Raw genomic sequence first — 17,647 nt, 5'->3', positions numbered from 1 at the left:
TCCTTCATGTGCATTCTTGGTAACCTCCTTGAAAAACTCTACAGGATTCATTAAACACGATCTGCCATGAACAAAGCCATGCTGACTATCCTTAATCAGCCCTTGGTTATCCAACTCCTTGTAAATCCGATCTCTCAGAACACCTTCCAATAATTTACCTAACACCGATGTTAGGCTCACTGGGCTGTAATTACCTGGTGCACTTTTGGAGAGTTTTTCAAACAACGGAACAACATGAGCTACCCTCCAATCCTCCGGCACCGCACTTGTGGCAAAGGACATTTTAAATATTTCTGCCAGGTCCCCTGCAATTTCTACACTCGTCTCTCTCAAGGTCCAAGAAAATATCATGTCAGGCCTGGGGGATTTATTTACCTTTATTTGCTGTAAGGCAGTAAGCACCTCCTCCTCTTTAATCTCTATATGTTCCATAAAACATAGAATAGTACTGCACATTGCAGGCCCTTCGGCCCACAATGTTGTGCCGACCCTCAAACCCTGCCTGCCATATAACCGCCCACCTTAAATTCCTCCATATGCCTGTCTAGTTGTCTCTTAATCTTCACTAGTGTATCTGCCTCCACCACTGACTCAGGCAGTGCATTCCACGCACCAACCAGTCTCTGAGTGAAAAACCTTCCTCTAATATCCTCTTTGAACTTCCCTCCCCTTACCCTAAAGCCATGTCCTCTTGGACTGAGCAATGGTGCCCTGGAGAAGAGGCGCTGGCTGTCCACTCTGTCTATTCCTCTTAATATCTTGTACACCTCAATCATGTCTCCTCTCATCCTCCTTCTCTACAAAGAGTAAAGCCCCGGCTCCCTTAATCTCTGATCATAATCCATACTCTCTAAACCAGGCAGCATCCTGGGAAATCTCCTCTGTACCCTTTCCAATGCTTCCACATCCTTCCTATAGCGAGGTGACCAGAACTGGACACAGTACTCCAAGTGTGGCCTAACTAGAGTTTTATAGAGCTGCATCTTTACATCGCGTCTCTAAAACTCTATCCCTTGACTTATGAAAGCTAACACCCCATAAACTTTTTTAACTACCCGATCTACCTGTGAGGCAACTTTCAGGGATCTGTGGACATGTATCCCCTGATCTCTCTGCTCCTCCACACTACCAACTATCCTGCCATTTACTTTGTACTTTGCCTTGGAGTTTGTCCTTCGGAACTGTACCACCTCACACTTCTCTGGGTTGAACTCCATCTGCCACTTCTCAGCCCACTTCTGCATCCTATCAATGTCTCTCTGCAATCTTCGACAATCGTCTACACTGTCTACAACACCACCAACCTTTGTGTTGTCTGCAAACTTGCCAACCCACCCTTCTACCCCCACATCCATGTCGTTAATAAAAATCACAAAAAGAAGAGGTCCCAGAACAGATCCTTGCGGGACTCCACTAGCCACAACCCTCCAACCTGATTGTTCTACCTCCACCATGACCATCTGCCTTCTGCAGGCAAGCCAATTCTGAATCAACCTGGCCAAACTTCCCTGGATCACATGCCTTCTGACTTTCTGAATAAGCCTACCGTGTGGAACCTTGTCAAATGCTTACTAAAATCCTTATAGATCACATCCACTGCACTATCCTCATCTATAAGCCTGGTCACCTCCTCAAAAAACTCTATCAGGCTTGTTAGGCAAGATCTGCCCTTCACAAAGCCATGCTGACTGTCCCTGATCAGACCATGATTCTCTGAATGCCCATAGATCCTATCTCTAAGAATCCTTTTCAACAGCTTTCCCACCACAGATGTAAGGCTCACTGATCTATAATTACCTGGACTATCCATACTACCTTTTTTGAACAAGGGGACAGCATTTGCCTCCCTCCAATCCTCCCGTACCATTCCCCTGGACAACGAGAACATAAAGATCCTAGCCAGAGGTTCAGCAATCTCTTCCCTTGCCTCATGGAGCAGCCTGGGGAATATTCCGTCAGGCCCCAGGGACTTATCCGTCCTAATGTATTTTAACAACTCCAACACCTCCTCTCCTTTAATATCAACATGCTCCAGAACATCAACCTCACTCATATTGTCCTCACCGTCATCAAGTTCCCTTTCATTGGTGAATACCAAAGCGAAGTATTCATTGAGAACCTCGCTCACTTCCACAGCCTCCAGGCACATCTTCCCACTTTTATCTCTAATCGGTCCATCATGTGCCAATCCACGCCCTAAACTCATCTGCCTTACACACAATACTCCTTGCATTGAAATAGATGCACCTGAAAACATTTCTATCACGTACAAACCATTGATATCTGTCGAAACAGGCAGTCCTCGCATGACCATTATCCTCCTCCACATCACTATCTGCTCTAAATCTCTGCCCCGTCCCCCTGCAACCTTGTTTAAAACCCCCAGAGCAGAACTTGCTAGCCTACCGATAAGGATGTTAGTTCCCCTCCAGTTCAGGTGCAAACTGCCCAATTCGCACTGGTCTCACCTCCCCTGGAAAAAGCCCAATTGTCCAGAAACATGAACCCCTCCATCATGTACCATCCCCTCAGCCACGTATTTAGCTGCATTATTTCTAGCCTCACCATCACGTGGGATGGGTAGCAATCCACCTGTGGGATCTCACGTTCCCATCCCCCATTCATTCTCTGGGCTCTCTGTTTCCACTCCCCCTTTCTGCTGTTGGATCTCTCCTCAGCATCCCCCTTCCTCCTGTGGGATCTCCCTCCCCAATCCCCCTTCCTTTTGTGGGATCTCTCTTCCACATCCCCCTTCCGCCTTTGGGATCTGTCTTTTCCTGAGGTATCTCTCTTCTGCATCCTGCTTCCTGCTGTAGGACCTCTGTTCCCAATCCCCCTTCCTCTAGTGGGATCTCTCTTCCCGATCCCCCTTCCTTCCGAGGGATCTCTCTTTCCTATCCCCTTCCTCCTGTGAGTCCTCAGCTCCTTTGCCCCCTCTTCCTGTCGGATCTCACTTCCCCATGCTCCTTCCTCCTGTGGGATCTCTCTCCCCCATCCCCCTTCCTCCTGTGGGATCTCTCTCCCTCATCCTTTCCTCATGGGATCTCCCTTCCCATCCCCATCCTCCTGTGGGATCTCTCTCCCCCATCCCCTTTCCACCTGTGGGATCTCTCTCCCCCATCCCCCTTCCGCCTGTGGGAACTCTCTCCCCCATCCCCCTTCCTCCTGTGGGATCTCTCTGCCCCATCCCCCTTCCTCCTGTGGGATCTCTCTCCCCCATCCCCCTTCCTCCTGTGGGATCTCTCTTCCCATCCCCTTCCTCCTGTGGGATCTCTCTCTCCCATCCCCCTTCCTCCTATGGGATCTCTCTTCCCATCCCCTTCCTCCTGTGGGATCTCTCTCCCCCATCCCCCTTCCGCCTGTGGGAACTCTCTCCCCCATCCCCCTTCCTCCTGTGGGATCTCTCTGCCCCATCCCCCTTCCTCCTGTGGGATCTCTCTCCCCCATCCCCCTTCCTCCTGTGGGATCTCCCTTCCCATCCCCATCCTCCTGTGGGATCTCTCTCCCCCATCCCCCTTCCTCCTGTGGGATCTCTCTCCCCCATTCCCTTTCCACCTGTGGGATCTCTCTCCCACATACCCCTTCCGCCTGTGGGACCTCTCTCTCCCCCATCCCCCTTCCTCCTGTGGGATCTCTCTGCCCCATCCCCCTTCCTCCTGTGGGATCTCTCTCCCCCATCCCCCTTCCTTCTGTAGTATCTCTCTTCCTCATCCTCCTTCCTCCTGTGGGATCTCTCTCCCACATCCCCCTTCCTTCTGCAGTATCTCTCTTCCCCATCCCCCTTCCTCCTGTGGGATCTCTCTTCCCATTCCCCCACCTAAGGGATCACTCTGCCACATCCCCCTTCCTACCGTGGGATCTCTCTTCCCCGTTCCCCTTCCCTCCCGTGGGCTCCCTCCCACTTCCCACTGGCGGGCTCTCCCTCCCCGGTCCCCCTTCCCTCCCGTGGGATCTCCCTCCCCCGTCCCCCTTCCTCCTGTGTGATCTCCCACCCTCCTCTCCCTTCCTCATGTGGGATCCACCTCCCGCGCCCCTCCCCCCCCCGTGGGATCCCCCTCCCCCGCCTCGCTTCCTCCTGTGGGATACCACACCCCCGTCCCTCTTCCCCCCTGTGGGATCTCTCTCCCTAGTGCCACTTCCCTCCTGGGGGCTCACCCTCCCCCGTATCCATTCCCTCCGGTGGGATCTCACTCCCCCGTACCCCTTCCCTCCTATGGGCTCTCTCTCCCCGGTCACCCGTCCCTCCTGTGGGATCTTCCTAACCCGTCCCCCTTCCCAACTGTGGGATCTCGGCCGTCCCTCTTCCCACCTGGGGGATCTCCCTCCCCGGTACCCTTTCCCTCCTGTGGGATCTCGCACCCACATTCCCCCTTCCCTCCTGTGGGATCTCCCTACCAAAGTCCCCCTTCTCTCCTGTGGGATCTCTCTGCCACATTCCCCATTCCTACCGTGGGATCTCTCATCCCCGTCCCAAATCCTCCTGTGGGATCTCTCTGCCCCATCTCCCTTCTGGGATCTCTCTTCCCCGTCCCCCTTCTTCCAGTGGGATCTCTCTGCCCCGTACCCATTCCCCCTTGTGGGATCCCCCTCCTCCTTCCCCTTCCCCATTTTGGGATCCCCGTCCCCCTTGCCCCCTGTGGGATCTCCCTTCCGTGTCCCCCTTCACCCCTGTGGAATCCCTCTCCACCGTCCCGCTTCCCCCTGTGGGATCCTGCTCCCCTGTCCACCTTCCCTCCTGTGGGTTCTCCCTCCCGCCTCCCCCTTCGCCCCTGTGGGAACCCTCCCCACCGCCGCCCATCCCCCTGTGGGATCTGACCCCCGTGTCCCACTTCCTCATGTGGGATCTCCCTCCCACGTCCCCCTTCCTCCTGTGGGATCTCTCTGCCCCGTCCCCCGTCCACCTGTGGGATCTCCCACCCCCGATCAACTTCACCCCTGTGGGATCACTCTCCCTCGTCCCCTTTCCTCCAGTGGGATCTCTCTCCCCCTTCCCACCTGCGTGCTCTCCGTCCCCCGTCCACCTTACCCGCTGTGGGTTCCCTCTCCCCCGTCCCCCTTCCCCCTGTGGGATCACTCTCCCCCATCCCCATCCCCGTGTGGGATCTGACTCCAGTGTCCCCCTTCCTCCTGTGGAATCGCCCTCCCACGTCCCCCTTCCTCCTGTGGGATCTCCATCCCCCGTCCCCCTTCCGACTGTGAGATCTTCCTCCCCCATCCCTCTTCCTCCTGTGAGATCTCCCTCCGGCCTCCCCCTTCTCTCCTGTGGGATCTCACTGCCACATCCCCCTTCCTCCTGTGGGATCTCTCTTCCTCGTCCCCATCTTCCTGTGGGATCTCTCTGCCCCGTCCCCCTTCCTCCTGTGGGATCACTCTGCCCCGTCCTCCTTCCCTCCTGTGGGATCTCCCTCCCGTGTCCCTCTTCACCCTTGTGGAATCCCTCTCCACCGTCCCCATTCCCCTTGTGGGATCTTGCCTCCCCCGTCCCCCTTCCCCCATGTCGGTTCTCCCTCCCACCTCCCACTTCCCCCCTGTGGGATGCCTCTCCACCGTCCCCCTTCCCGTGTGGGATCTGATTCCCGTGTCCCCCTTCCTCCTGTGGGATCTCTCTCCCTCGTCGCACTTCCTCCTGTGGGATCTCTCTCCCCCTTCCCACCTGCGTGCTCTCCGTCCCCCGTCCACCTTACCCCCTGTGGGATCCCTCTCCCCCGTCCCCCTTCCTCCTGTGGGATCTGCCACCCCTGACCCCTTTCTCCTGTTATATCTCTCTGCCACATCCCCCTTCCTACCGTGGGATCTCTCTTCCCCATCACCCATCCTCCTGTGGGATCTCTCTGCCCAGTCCCCCTTCCCCCCTGTGGATCCCCCTCCCCCGTCCACCTTCCCCCCGTGGGATAACCCTCCCCTTTTCCCCTTTCCCATTTTGTGATCCCCGTCCCCAATCACCCCTGTGGAATCCATCTCTACTGTCCCCCTTCCCGCTGTGGGATTTTGCTCCCCCGTCCCACTTCCCCCCTCTGTGTTCTCCCCCCCACCTCCCCCTTCCCCCCGTGGGATCTCGCTCCCGTGTCCCCCTTCACCCCTGTGGAATCCCTCTCCACCGTCCCCCTACCCCCTGTGCGATCCTGCTCCCCCATCCCTCTTCCTCCCTGTGGGTTCTCCCTCCCGACTCCCCCTTCCCCCCTGTGGGATCACTCTCCCCCATCCCCATCCCCATGTGGGATCTGATTCCCGTGTCCCCCTTCCTCCTGTGGGATCTCCCTCCCCCGTCCCCATTCCTCCCGTGGGATCTCTCTGCCCCGTCCCCCTTCCTCCTGTGGGATCCCCCTCCCCCGTCCCCCTTCCTCCTGTGGGATCGCCCTCCCACGTCCACTTCCTCCTGTGGGATCTCCATCCCCCGTCCCCCTTCCTCCTGTGGGATCTCCATCCCCCTTCCCCCTTCCGACTGTGAGATCTTCCTCCCCCATCCCCCTTCCTCCTGTGGGATCTCCCTCCCGCCTCCCCCTTCCCCCCTGTGGGATCCCTCTCCACCGTCCCCCATCCCAGTGTGGGATCTGACTCCCGTGTCCCTCTTCCTCCTGTGGGAACGCCCTCCGACGTCCCCCTTACTCCTGTGGGATCTCCCTCCCCCGTCCCCCTTCCAACTGTGAGATATTCCTCCCCCGTCCCCCTTCCCCCCTGTGGGATCCCTCTCCCTCGTCCCCCTTCCTCCTGTGGGATCTCTCTCCCCCTTCCCACCTGCGGGCTCTCCGTCCCCCGTCCACCTTCCCCCCTGTGGCTCCCTCTCCCCCGTCCTCCTTGCCCCTGTGGGATCTCTCGTCCCCGTCCCCCAACCTCCTGTGGGATCTCTCTGCCCCGTCACCCTTCCCCCGTGTGGGATCCCCCTCCCCAGTCCACCTTCCCCCCTTTGGAATCCCCCTCCCCTTGCCCCATCCCCATTTTGGGATCCCGTCCCCCATCCCCCCTGTGGGATCTAACTCCCGTGTCCCCCTTCACCCGTGTGGAATCCCTCTCCACCGTCCCCCATCCCCCTGTGGGATCTGACCCCCGTGTCTCCCTTCATCCTGTGGGATCTTGCTCCCACGTCCCCCTTCCTCCTGTGGGATCCCTCTCCCCCATCCCCCTTCCTCCTCTGGGATCTCTCTGCCACATCCCCCTTCCTACCGTGGGATTTCTCTTCCCCGTCCCCTATCCTACTGTGGGATCTCTCGGCCCCGTCCCCCTTCCTCCTGTGGGATCTCTCTGCCCCGTCCCCCTTCCTCCTGTGGGATCCCTCTCCCCCGTCCCCCTTCCTCCTCTGGGATCTCTCTGCCACATCCCCCTTCCTAATGTGGGATCTCTCTTCCCCGTCCCCATTCCTCCTGTGGGAACTCCCTCCACCGTCCCCCTTCCTCCTGTGGGATCTCTCTTCCCTGTACCCCTTACTCCTGTGGGATCTCCCTCCCCCATCCCCCTTTCTCCTGTGGTATCTCCACTCCCCCGTCCCCCTTCCTCCTGTGGGATCCCTCTGCCCCGTCCCCCTTTCTCCTGTGGTATCTCCCCTCCCCCGTCCCCCTTCCTCCTGTGGGATCTCTCTGCCCCGTCCCCCTTCCTCCTGTGGGATCTCCCTCCCCCGTCCACCTTCCCACTTTCCCATTTCCCATTTTGTGATCCCCGTCCCCAATCACCCATGTGGAATCCATCTGTACTGCCCCCTTCCCCCGTGTGGGATCCCCCTCCCCCGTCCACCTTCCCCCCTGTGGGATCCCCCTCCCCTTCCCCCTTCCCCATTTTGGGATCCCTGTCCCCCTTCCCCCCTGTGGGATCTCCCTCCCGCCTCCCCCTCCCCCCCACTGGGTTCCCTCTCCACCGTCCTGCATCCCCCTGTGGGATCTGAACCCCGTGTCCCTCTTCCTCCTGTGGGATCTCCCTCCACCGTCCCCCTTCCTCCTGTGGGATATCTCTGCCCCGTCCCCCTTCCTCCTGTGGGATCTCTCTGCCCCGTCCCCCTTCCTCCTGTGGGATCTCCCTCCCCCGTCCCCCTTCCTCCTGTGGGATCTCCCTCCACCGTCCCCCTTCCTCCTGTGGGATCTCCCTCCCCCGTCCCCCTTCCTCCTGGGGGATCACCCTCCCCCGTCCCCCTTCCTCCTGTGGTATCTCCATCCCCCATCCCCCTTTCTCCTGTGGTATCTCCCCTCCCCCGTCCCCCTTCCTCCTCTGGGATCTCTCTGCCCCGTCCCCCTTCCTCCTGTGGTATCTCCCTCCCCAATCCCCCTTCCTCCTGTGCTATCTCCCCTCCCCCGTCCCCCTTCCTCCTGTGGGATCTCCCTCCCCCATCCCCCTTCCTCCTGTGGGATATCCCTCCCCCGTCCCCCTTCCTCCTGTGGGATCTCCCTCCCCCGTCCCCCTTCCTCCTGTGGGATCCTCCCCAGTCCCCCTTCCTCCTGTGGTATCTCCGTCCCACGTCGCCCTTCCTCCTGTGGTATCTCCCTCCCCCGTCCCCCTTTCTCCTGTGGGATCTCCCTCCCCCGTCCCCCTTCCTGTGGGATCTCTCTGCCCCGTCCCCCTTCCTCCTGTGGGATCTCTCTGCCCCGTCCCACTTCCTCCTGTGGGATCTCCCTCCCCCATCCCCCTTCATCCTGTGGGATCTCCCTCCCCCGTCCCCCTTCCTCCTGTGGTATCTCCCTCCCACATCCTCCTTCCTCCTGTGGTATCTCCCCTCCCCCGTCCCCCTTCCTCCTGAGGGATCTCACTCCCCAGTACCCCTTCCTCCTGTGGTATCTCCCTCCCCCGTCGCCCTTCCTCCTGTGGTATCTCCCTCCCCATCCCCCTTTCTCCTATGGGATCTCCCTCCCCCGTCCCCCTTCCTGTGGGATCTCGCTCCCCCATCCCCCTTCCTCCTGTGGTATCTCTCTGCCCCGTCCCCCTTCCTCCTGTGGGATCTCTCTGCCCCGTCCCCCTTCCTCCTGTGGTATCTCCCTCCCCCATCCCCCTTCCTCCTGTGGGATCTCCCTCCCCGTCACCCTTCCTCCTGTGGTATCTCCCTCCCCGATCCCCCTTCCTACTGTGGGATCTCCCTCCCCCGTCCCCCTTCCTCCTGTGGTATCTCCCTCCCACATCCCCCTTCCTCCTGTGGTATCTCCCCTCCCCCGTCCCCCTTCCTCCAGTGGGATCTCTCTGCCCCGTCCCCCTTCCTCCTGTGGTAACTCCCTCCCCCATCCCCCTTCCTCCTGTGGTATCTCCCTTCCCCCGTCCCATTTCCTCCTGTGGGATATCTCTGCCCCGTCCCCCATCCACCTGTGGGATCTCCCTACCCCGTCCCCCTTCCTCCTGTGGGAACTCCCTCCACCGTCCCCCTTCCTCCTGTGGGATCTCTCTTCCCTGTACCCCTTACTCCTGTGGGATCTCCCTCCCCCGTCCCCCTTCCTCCTGTGGGATCTCTCTTCCCTGTACCCCTTACTCCTGTGGGATCTCCCTCCCCCATCCCCCTTTCTCCTGTGGTATCTCCACTCCCATCCTCCTGTGGGATCTCTCTGCCCCGTCCCCCTTTATCCTGTGGTATCTCCCCTCCCCCGTCCCCCTTCCTCCTGTGGGATCTCTCTGCCCCGTCCCCCTTCCTCCTGTGGGATCCCCCTCCCCCGTCCACCTTCCCCCCTGTGGGATCCCTCTCCCCTTCCCCCTTCCCCATTTTGGGATCCCCATCCCCCTTTCCCCCTGTGGGATCTCCCTCCCGTGACAACCTTCACCCCTGTGGAATCCCTCTCCACCGTCCCCCTTCCCCCTGTGGGTTCTCCCTCCACCGTCCCCCTTCCTCCTGTGGGATCTCTCTTCCCTGTACCCCTTCCTCCTGTGGGATCTCCCTCCCCCGTCCACATTCCTCCTGTGGGATCTCCCTCCCCAGTCCCCCTTCCTCCTGTGGTATCTCCCTCCCCCGTCCCCCTTCCTCCTGTGGTATCTCCCCTCCCCCGTCCCCCTTCCTCTGTGGGATCTCCCTCCCCAGTCCCCCTTCCTCCTGTGGTATCTCCCTCCCCCGTCCCCTTCTTCCTGTGGTATCTCCCTCCCCCGTCCCCCTTTCTCCTGTGGGATCTCCCTCCCCGTCCCCCTTATTCATGTGGTATCTCCCTCCCACATCCCCCTTCCTCCTGTGGTATCTCCCCTCCCCCATCCCCCTTCCTCCTGTGGGATCCTCCCCCGTCCCCCTTCCTCCTGTGGGATCTCCCTCCCCCGTACCCCTTCGTCCTGTGGGATCTCCCTCCCCCGTCCAATTCCTCCTGTGGTATCTCCCTCCCCCATCCCCCTTTCTCCTGTGGGATCTCCCTCCCCCGTCCCCCTTCCTGTGGGATCTCCCTCCCCCATCCCCCTTCCTCCGGTGGTATCTCTCTGCCCCGTCCCCCTTCCTCCTGTGGGATCTCTGCCCCGTCCCACTTCCTCCTGTGGTATCTCCCTCCCCCATCCCCCTTCGTCCTGTGGGATCTCCCTCCCCGTCCCCCTTCCTCCTGTGGTATCTCCCTCCCACATCCCCCTTCCTCCTGTGGTATCTCCCCTCCCCCGTCCCCCTTCCTCCAGTGGAATCTCTCTGCCCCGTCCCCCTTCCTCCTGTGGGATCTCCCTCCCCTATCCCGCTTTCTCCTGTGGTATCCCTCTCCCCCGTCCCCCTTCCTCCTGTGGGATCTCTCTTACCCGTCCCCCTTCCTCCTGTGGGATACCCCTCCCCCTTCCCCCTTCCTCCTGTGGGATACCCCTCCCCCATCCCCCTTCCTCCTGTGGGATCTCTCTTCCCTGTACCCCTTACTCCTGTGGGATCTCTCTGCCACATCCCCCTTCCTCCTGTGGGATCTCCCCTCCACCGTCCCCCTTCCTCCTGTGGGATCTCTCTGCCCCGTCCCCCTTCCTCCTGTTGGATCTCTGTCCCCCGTCCCCTTTCCTCCTGTTGGATCCCTCTCCCCCGTCCCCCTTCCTCCTGTGGGATCCCCCTCCCACGTCCCCCTTCCTCCTGTGGGATCTCTCTCCCCCGTCCCCCTTCCTCCTGTGGGATCTCTCTCCCCCGTCCACCTTCCCACTTTCCCATTTTGTGATCCCCGTCCCCAATCACCCATGTGGAATCCATCTGTACTGCCCCCTTCCCCCGTGTGGGATCCCCCACCCCCGTCCACCTTCCCCCCTGTGGGATCCCTCTCCCCTTCCCCCTTCCCCATTTTGGGATCCCCGTCCCCCTTTCCCCCTGTGGGATCTCCCTCCCGCCTCCCCCTCCCCCCCACTGGGATCCCTCTCCACCGTCCCGCATCCCCCTGTGGGATCTGAACTCCGTGTCCCCCTTCCTCCTGTGGGATCTCCCTCCATCGTCCCCCTTCCTCCTGTGGGATCTCTCTTCCGTGTACCCCTTCCTCCTGTGGGATCTCCCTCCCCCATCCCCCTATCTCCTGTGGTATCTCCCCTCCCCCGTCCCCCTTCCTCCTGTGGGATATCTCTGCCCCGTCCCCCTTCCTACTGTGGGATCTCCCTCCCCCGTCCCCCTTCCTCCTGTGGTATCTACCTCCCCCGTCCCCCTTCCTCCTGTGGTATCTCCCTCCCCCGTCCCCCTTCCTCCTGTGGCATCTCTCTGCCCCGTCCCCCTTCCTCCTGTGGTATCACCCTCCCCCATCCCCCTTCCTCCTGTGCTATCTCCCCTCCCCCGTCCCCCTTCCTCCTGTGGAATCTCCCTCCCCCATCCCCCTTCCTCCTGTGGGATATCCCTCCCCCGTCCCCCTTCCTCCTGTGGGATCTCCCTCCCCCGTCCCCCTTCCCCTTGTGGGATCTCCCTCCCCAGTCCCCCTTCCTCCTGTGGTATCTCCCTCCCCCGTCCCCCTTCCTCCTGTGGTATCTCCACTCCCCCGTCCCCCATCCTCCTGTGGGATCTCCCTCCCCAGTCCCCCTTCCTCCTGTGCGATCCCCCTCCCCCGTCCCCCTTCCTCCTGTGGGATCTCCCTCCCCCGTCCCCCTTCCTCCTGTGGGATCTCCCTCCCGATCCCCCTTCCTCCTGTGGGATCCCCCTCCCCCTTCCTCCTGTGGTATCTCCCTCCCCCATCCCCCCTCCTGTGGGATCTCCCCTCCCCCGTCCCCCTTCCTCCTGTGGTATCTCCCTCCCCCGTCCCCCTTCCTCCTGTGGTATCTCCCTCCCCCGTCCCCTTCCTCCTGTGGTATCTCCCTCCCCGTCCCCCCTCCTGTGGTATCTCCCTCCCCCGTCCCCCTTCCTGTGGGATCTCCCTCCCCCATCGCCCTTCCTCCTGTGGTATCTCTCTGCCCCGACACCCTTCCTCCTGTGGGATCTCTCTGCCCCGTCCCCCTTCCTCATGTGGTATCTCCCTCCCCCGTACCCCTTCCTCCTGTGGGATCTCCCTCCCCGTCCCCCTTCCTCATGTGGTATCTCCCTCCCCCGTCCCCCTTCCTCCTGTGGGATCTCCCTCCCCCGTCCCCCTTGCTCCATGTGGTATCTCCCTCCCCCGTCCCCCTTCCTCCTGTGGGATCTCCCTCCCCCGTCCCCCTTCCTCCTGTGGAATCTCTCTGCCCCGTCCCCCTTCCTCCTGTGGGATCTCCCTCCCCTATCCCGCTTTCTCCTGTGGTATCCCTCTCCCCCGTCCCCCTTCCTCCTGTGGGATCTCTCTTACCCGTCCCCCTTCCTCCTGTGGGATACCACTCCCCCGTCCCCCTTCCTCCTGTGGGATACCCCTCCTCCGTCCCCCTTCCTCCTGTGGATCTCTCTTCCCTGTACCCCTTACTCCTGTGGGATCTCCCTCCCTCAACCCCCTTTCTCCTGTGGTATCTCCCTCCCCCGTCCCCCTTCCTCCTGTGGCATCTCTCTGCCCCGTCCCCCTTCCTCCTGTGGTATCACCCTCCCCCATCCCCCTTCCTCCTGTGCTATCTCCCCTCCCCCGTCCCCCTTCCTCCTGTGGAATCTCCCTCCCCCATCCCCCTTCCTCCTGTGGGATATCCCTCCCCCGTCCCCCTTCCTCCTGTGGGATCTCCCTCCCCCGTCCCCCTTCCCCTTGTGGGATCTCCCTCCCCAGTCCCCCTTCCTCCTGTGGTATCTCCCTCCCCCGTCCCCCTTCCTCCTGTGGTATCTCCACTCCCCCGTCCCCCATCCTCCTGTGGGATCTCCCTCCCCAGTCCCCCTTCCTCCTGTGCGATCCCCCTCCCCCGTCCCCCTTCCTCCTGTGGGATCTCCCTCCCCCGTCCCCCTTCCTCCTGTGGGATCTCCCTCCCGATCCCCCTTCCTCCTGTGGGATCCCCCTCCCCCTTCCTCCTGTGGTATCTCCCTCCCCCATCCCCCCTCCTGTGGGATCTCCCCTCCCCCGTCCCCCTTCCTCCTGTGGTATCTCCCTCCCCCGTCCCCCTTCCTCCTGTGGTATCTCCCTCCCCCGTCCCCTTCCTCCTGTGGTATCTCCCTCCCCGTCCCCCTTCCTCCTGTGGTATCTTCCTCCCCCATCCCCCTTCCTGTGGGATCTCCCTCCCCCATCGCCCTTCCTCCTGTGGTATCTCTCTGCCCCGACACCCTTCCTCCTGTGGGATCTCTCTGCCCCGTCCCCCTTCCTCCTGTGGTATCTCCCTCCCCCGTCCCCCTTCCTCCTGTGGGATCTCCCTCCCCGTCCCCCTTCCTCATGTGGTATCTCCCTCCCCCGTCCCCCTTCCTCCTGTGGGATCTCCCTCCCCCGTCCCCCTTCCTCCATGTGGTATCTCCCTCCCCCGTCCCCCTTCCTCCTGTGGGATCTCCCTCCCCCATCCCCCTTCCTCCTGTGGAATCTCTCTGCCCCGTCCCCCTTCCTCCTGTGGGATCTCCCTCCCCTATCCCGCTTTCTCCTGTGGTATCCCTCTCCCCCGTCCCCCTTCCTCCTGTGGGATCTCTCTTACCCGTCCCCCTTCCTCCTGTGGGATACCACTCCCCCGTCCCCCTTCCTCCTGTGGGATACCCCTCCTCCGTCCCCCTTCCTCCTGTGGATCTCTCTTCCCTGTACCCCTTACTCCTGTGGGATCTCCCTCCCTCATCCCCCTTTCTCCTGTGGTATCTCCCTCCATCGTCCCCCTTCCTCCTGTGGGATCCCCCACCCCCGTCCCCCTTCCTCCTGTGGGATCCCCCTCCCCCGTCCCCCTTCCTCCTGTGGGATCTCTCTGCCCCGTCCCCCTTCCTCGTGGTATCTCCCCTCCCCCGTCCCCCTTCCTCCTGTGGGATCCCCCTCCCCCGTCACCCTTCCTCCTGTGGGATCCCCCTCCCCCGTCCCCCTTCCTCCTGTGGGATCTCCCTCCCCCGTCCCCCTTCCTCCTGTGGGATCTCTCTGCCCCGTCCCCCTTCCTCATGTGGTATCTCCCCTCCCCCGTCCCCCTTCCTCCTGTGGTGTCTCCCCTCCCCCGTCCCCCTTCCCCCCTGTGTGATCTCCCTCCCCCATCCCCCTTCCTCCTGTGGTATCTCCCTCCCCCATCCCCCTTCCTGTGGGATCTCCCTCCCCCATCCCCCTTCCTCCGGTGGGATCCCCCTCCCCCGTCCCCCTTCCTCCTGTGGGATCTCTCTCCCTCATCCCCCTTCCTCCTGTGGGAACTCCCTCCCCCGTCCCCCTTCCTCCTGTTGGATCTCCCTCCCCCGTCCCCCTTCCTCCTGTTGGATCCCTCTGCCCCGTCCCCCTTCCTCCTGTGGGATCTCCCTCCCCCGTCCCCATTCCTCCTGTTGGATCCCTCTCCCCCATCCCCCTTCCTCCTGTTGGATCCCTCTCCCCCGTCCCCCTTCCTCCTGTGGGATCTCCCTCCCCCGTCCCCATTCCTCCTGTTGGATCCCTCTCCCCCATCCCCCTTCCTCCTGTTGGATCCCTCTCCCCCGTCCTCCTTCCTCCTGTGGGATCTCCCTCCCCCGTCCCCCTTCCTCCTGTGGGATCTCTCTGCCCCGTCCCCCTTCCACGTGTGGGATCTCCCTCCCCGTCCCCCTTCCTCCTGTGGGATCTCTCTCCCCCGTCCCCCTTCCTCCTGTGGGATCTCCCTCCCCCGTCCCCCTTCCTCCTGTGGGATCTCCCTCCCCCGTCCCCCTTCCTCCTGTGGGATCTCCCTCCCCCATCCCCCTTCCTCCTGTGGGATCTCCCTCCCCCGTCCACCTTCCTCCTGTGGGATCTCCCTCCCCCTTCCTCCTGTGGTATCTCCCTCCCCCGTCCCCCTTCCCCCTGTGGGATCTCCCTCCCCCGTCCCCCTTCCTCCTGTGGTATCTCCCTCCCCCGTCCCCCTTCCTGTGGGATCTCCCTCCCCCATCGCCCTTCCTCCTGTGGTATCTCTCTGCCCCGACACCCTTCCTCCTGTGGGATCTCTCTGCCCCGTCCCCCTTCCTCCTGTGGTATCTCCCTCCCCCGTCCCCCTTCCTCCTGTGGGATCTCCCTCCCCGTCCCCCTTCCTCATGTGGTATCTCCCTCCCCCGTCCCCCTTCCTCCTGTGGGATCTCCCTCCCCCGTCCCCCTTGCTCCATGTGGTATCTCCCTCCCCCGTCCCCCTTCCTCCTGTGGGATCTCCCTCCCCCGTCCCCCTTCCTCCTGTGGAATCTCTCTGCCCCGTCCCCCTTCCTCCTGTGGGATCTCCCTCCCCTATCCCGCTTTCTCCTGTGGTATCCCTCTCCCCCGTCCCCCTTCCTCCTGTGGGATCTCTCTTACCCGTCCCCCTTCCTCCTGTGGGATACCACTCCCCCGTCCCCCCTTCCTCCTGTGGGATACCCCTCCTCCGTCCCCCTTCCTCCTGTGGATCTCTCTTCCCTGTACCCCTTACTCCTGTGGGATCTCCCTCCCTCATCCCCCTTTCTCCTGTGGTATCTCCCTCCATCGTCCCCCTTCCTCCTGTGGGATCCCCCACCCCCGTCCCCCTTCCTCCTGTGGGATCCCCCTCCCCCGTCCCCCTTCCTCCTGTGGGATCTCTCTGCCCCGTCCACCTTCCTCATGTGGTATCTCCCCTCCCCCGTCCCCCTTCCTCCTGTGGGATCCCCCTCCCCCGTCACCCTTCCTCCTGTGGGATCCCCCTCCCCCGTCCCCCTTCCTCCTGTGGGATCTCCCTCCCCCGTCCCCCTTCCTCCTGTGGGATCTCTCTGCCCCGTCCCCCTTCCTCATGTGGTATCTCCCCTCCCCCGTCCCCCTTCCTCCTGTGGTGTCTCCCCTCCCCCGTCCCCCTTCCCCCGTGTGATCTCCCTCCCCCATCCCCCTTCCTCCTCTGGGATCTCCCTCCCCCGTCCCCCTTCCTCCTGTGGAATCTCCCTCCCCCATCCCCCTTCCTCCGGTGGGATCCCCCTCCCCCGTCCCCCTTCCTCCTGTGGGATCTCTCTCCCTCATCCCCCTTCCTCCTGTGGGAACTCCCTCCCACGTCCCCCTTCCTCCTGTGGGATCTCCCTCCCCCGTCCCCCTTGCTCCATGTGGTATCTCCCTCCCCCGTCCCCCTTCCTCCTGTGGGATCTCCCTCCCCCGTCCCCCTTCCTCCTGTGGAATCTCTCTGCCCCGTCCCCCTTCCTCCTGTGGGATCTCCCTCCCCTATCCCGCTTTCTCCTGTGGTATCCCTCTCCCCCCGTACCCCTTCCTCCTGTGGGATCTCTCTTACCCGTCCCCCTTCCTCCTGTGGGATACCACTCCCCCGTCCCCCTTCCTCCTGTGGGATACCCCTCCTCCGTCCCCCTTCCTCCTGTGGATCTCTCTTCCCTGTACCCCTTACTCCTGTGGGATCTCCCTCCCTCATCCCCCTTTCTCCTGTGGTATCTCCCTCCATCGTCCCCCTTCCTCCTGTGGGATCCCCCACCCCCGTCCCCCTTCCTCCTGTGGGATCCCCCTCCCCCGTCCCCCTTCCTCCTGTGGGATCTCTCTGCCCCGTCCACCTTCCTCATGTGGTATCTCCCCTCCCCCGTCCCCCTTCCTCCTGTGGGATCCCCCTCCCCCGTCACCCTTCCTCCTGTGGGATCCCCCTCCCCCGTCCCCCTTCCTCCTGTGGGATCTCCCTCCCCCGTCCCCCTTCCTCCTGTGGGATCTCTCTGCCCCGTCCCCCTTCCTCATGTGGTATCTCCCCTCCCCAGTCCCCCTTCCTCCTGTGGTGTCTCCCCTCCCCCGTCCCCCTTCCCCCGTGTGATCTCCCTCCCCCATCCCCCTTCCTCCTCTGGGATCTCCCTCCCCCGTCCCCCTTCCTCCTGTGGAATCTCCCTCCCCCATCCCCCTTCCTCCGGTGGGATCCCCCTCCCCCGTCCCCCTTCCTCCTGTGGGATCTCTCTCCCTCATCCCCCTTCCTCCTGTGGGAACTCCCTCCCACGTCCCCCTTCCTCCTGTTGGATCTCCCTCCCCCGTCCCCCCTTCCTCCTGTTGGATCTCCCTACCCCGTCCCCATTCCTCCTGTTGGATCCCTCTCCCCCATCCCCCTTCCTCCTGTTGGATCCCTCTCCCCCGTCCCCCTTCCTCCTGTGGGATCTCCCTCCCCCGTCCCCATTCCTCCTGTTGGATCCCTCTCCCCCATCCCCCTTCCTCCTGTTGGATCCCTCTCCCCCGTCCTCCTTCCTCCTGTGGGATCTCCCTCCCCCGTCCCCCTTCCTCCTGTGGGATCTCTCTGCCCCGTCCCCCTTCCACGTGTGGGATCTCCCTCCCCGTCCCCCTTCCTCCTGTGGGATCTCTCTCCCCCGTCCCCCTTCCTCCTGTGGGATCTCCCTCCC

This window comes from Hypanus sabinus, unplaced genomic scaffold, assembly GCF_030144855.1.
Source record: "Hypanus sabinus isolate sHypSab1 unplaced genomic scaffold, sHypSab1.hap1 scaffold_1790, whole genome shotgun sequence".
Classification (NCBI taxonomy): Eukaryota; Metazoa; Chordata; class Chondrichthyes; order Myliobatiformes; family Dasyatidae; genus Hypanus; species Hypanus sabinus.
Note: the sequence above shows the minus strand (reverse complement) of the source record.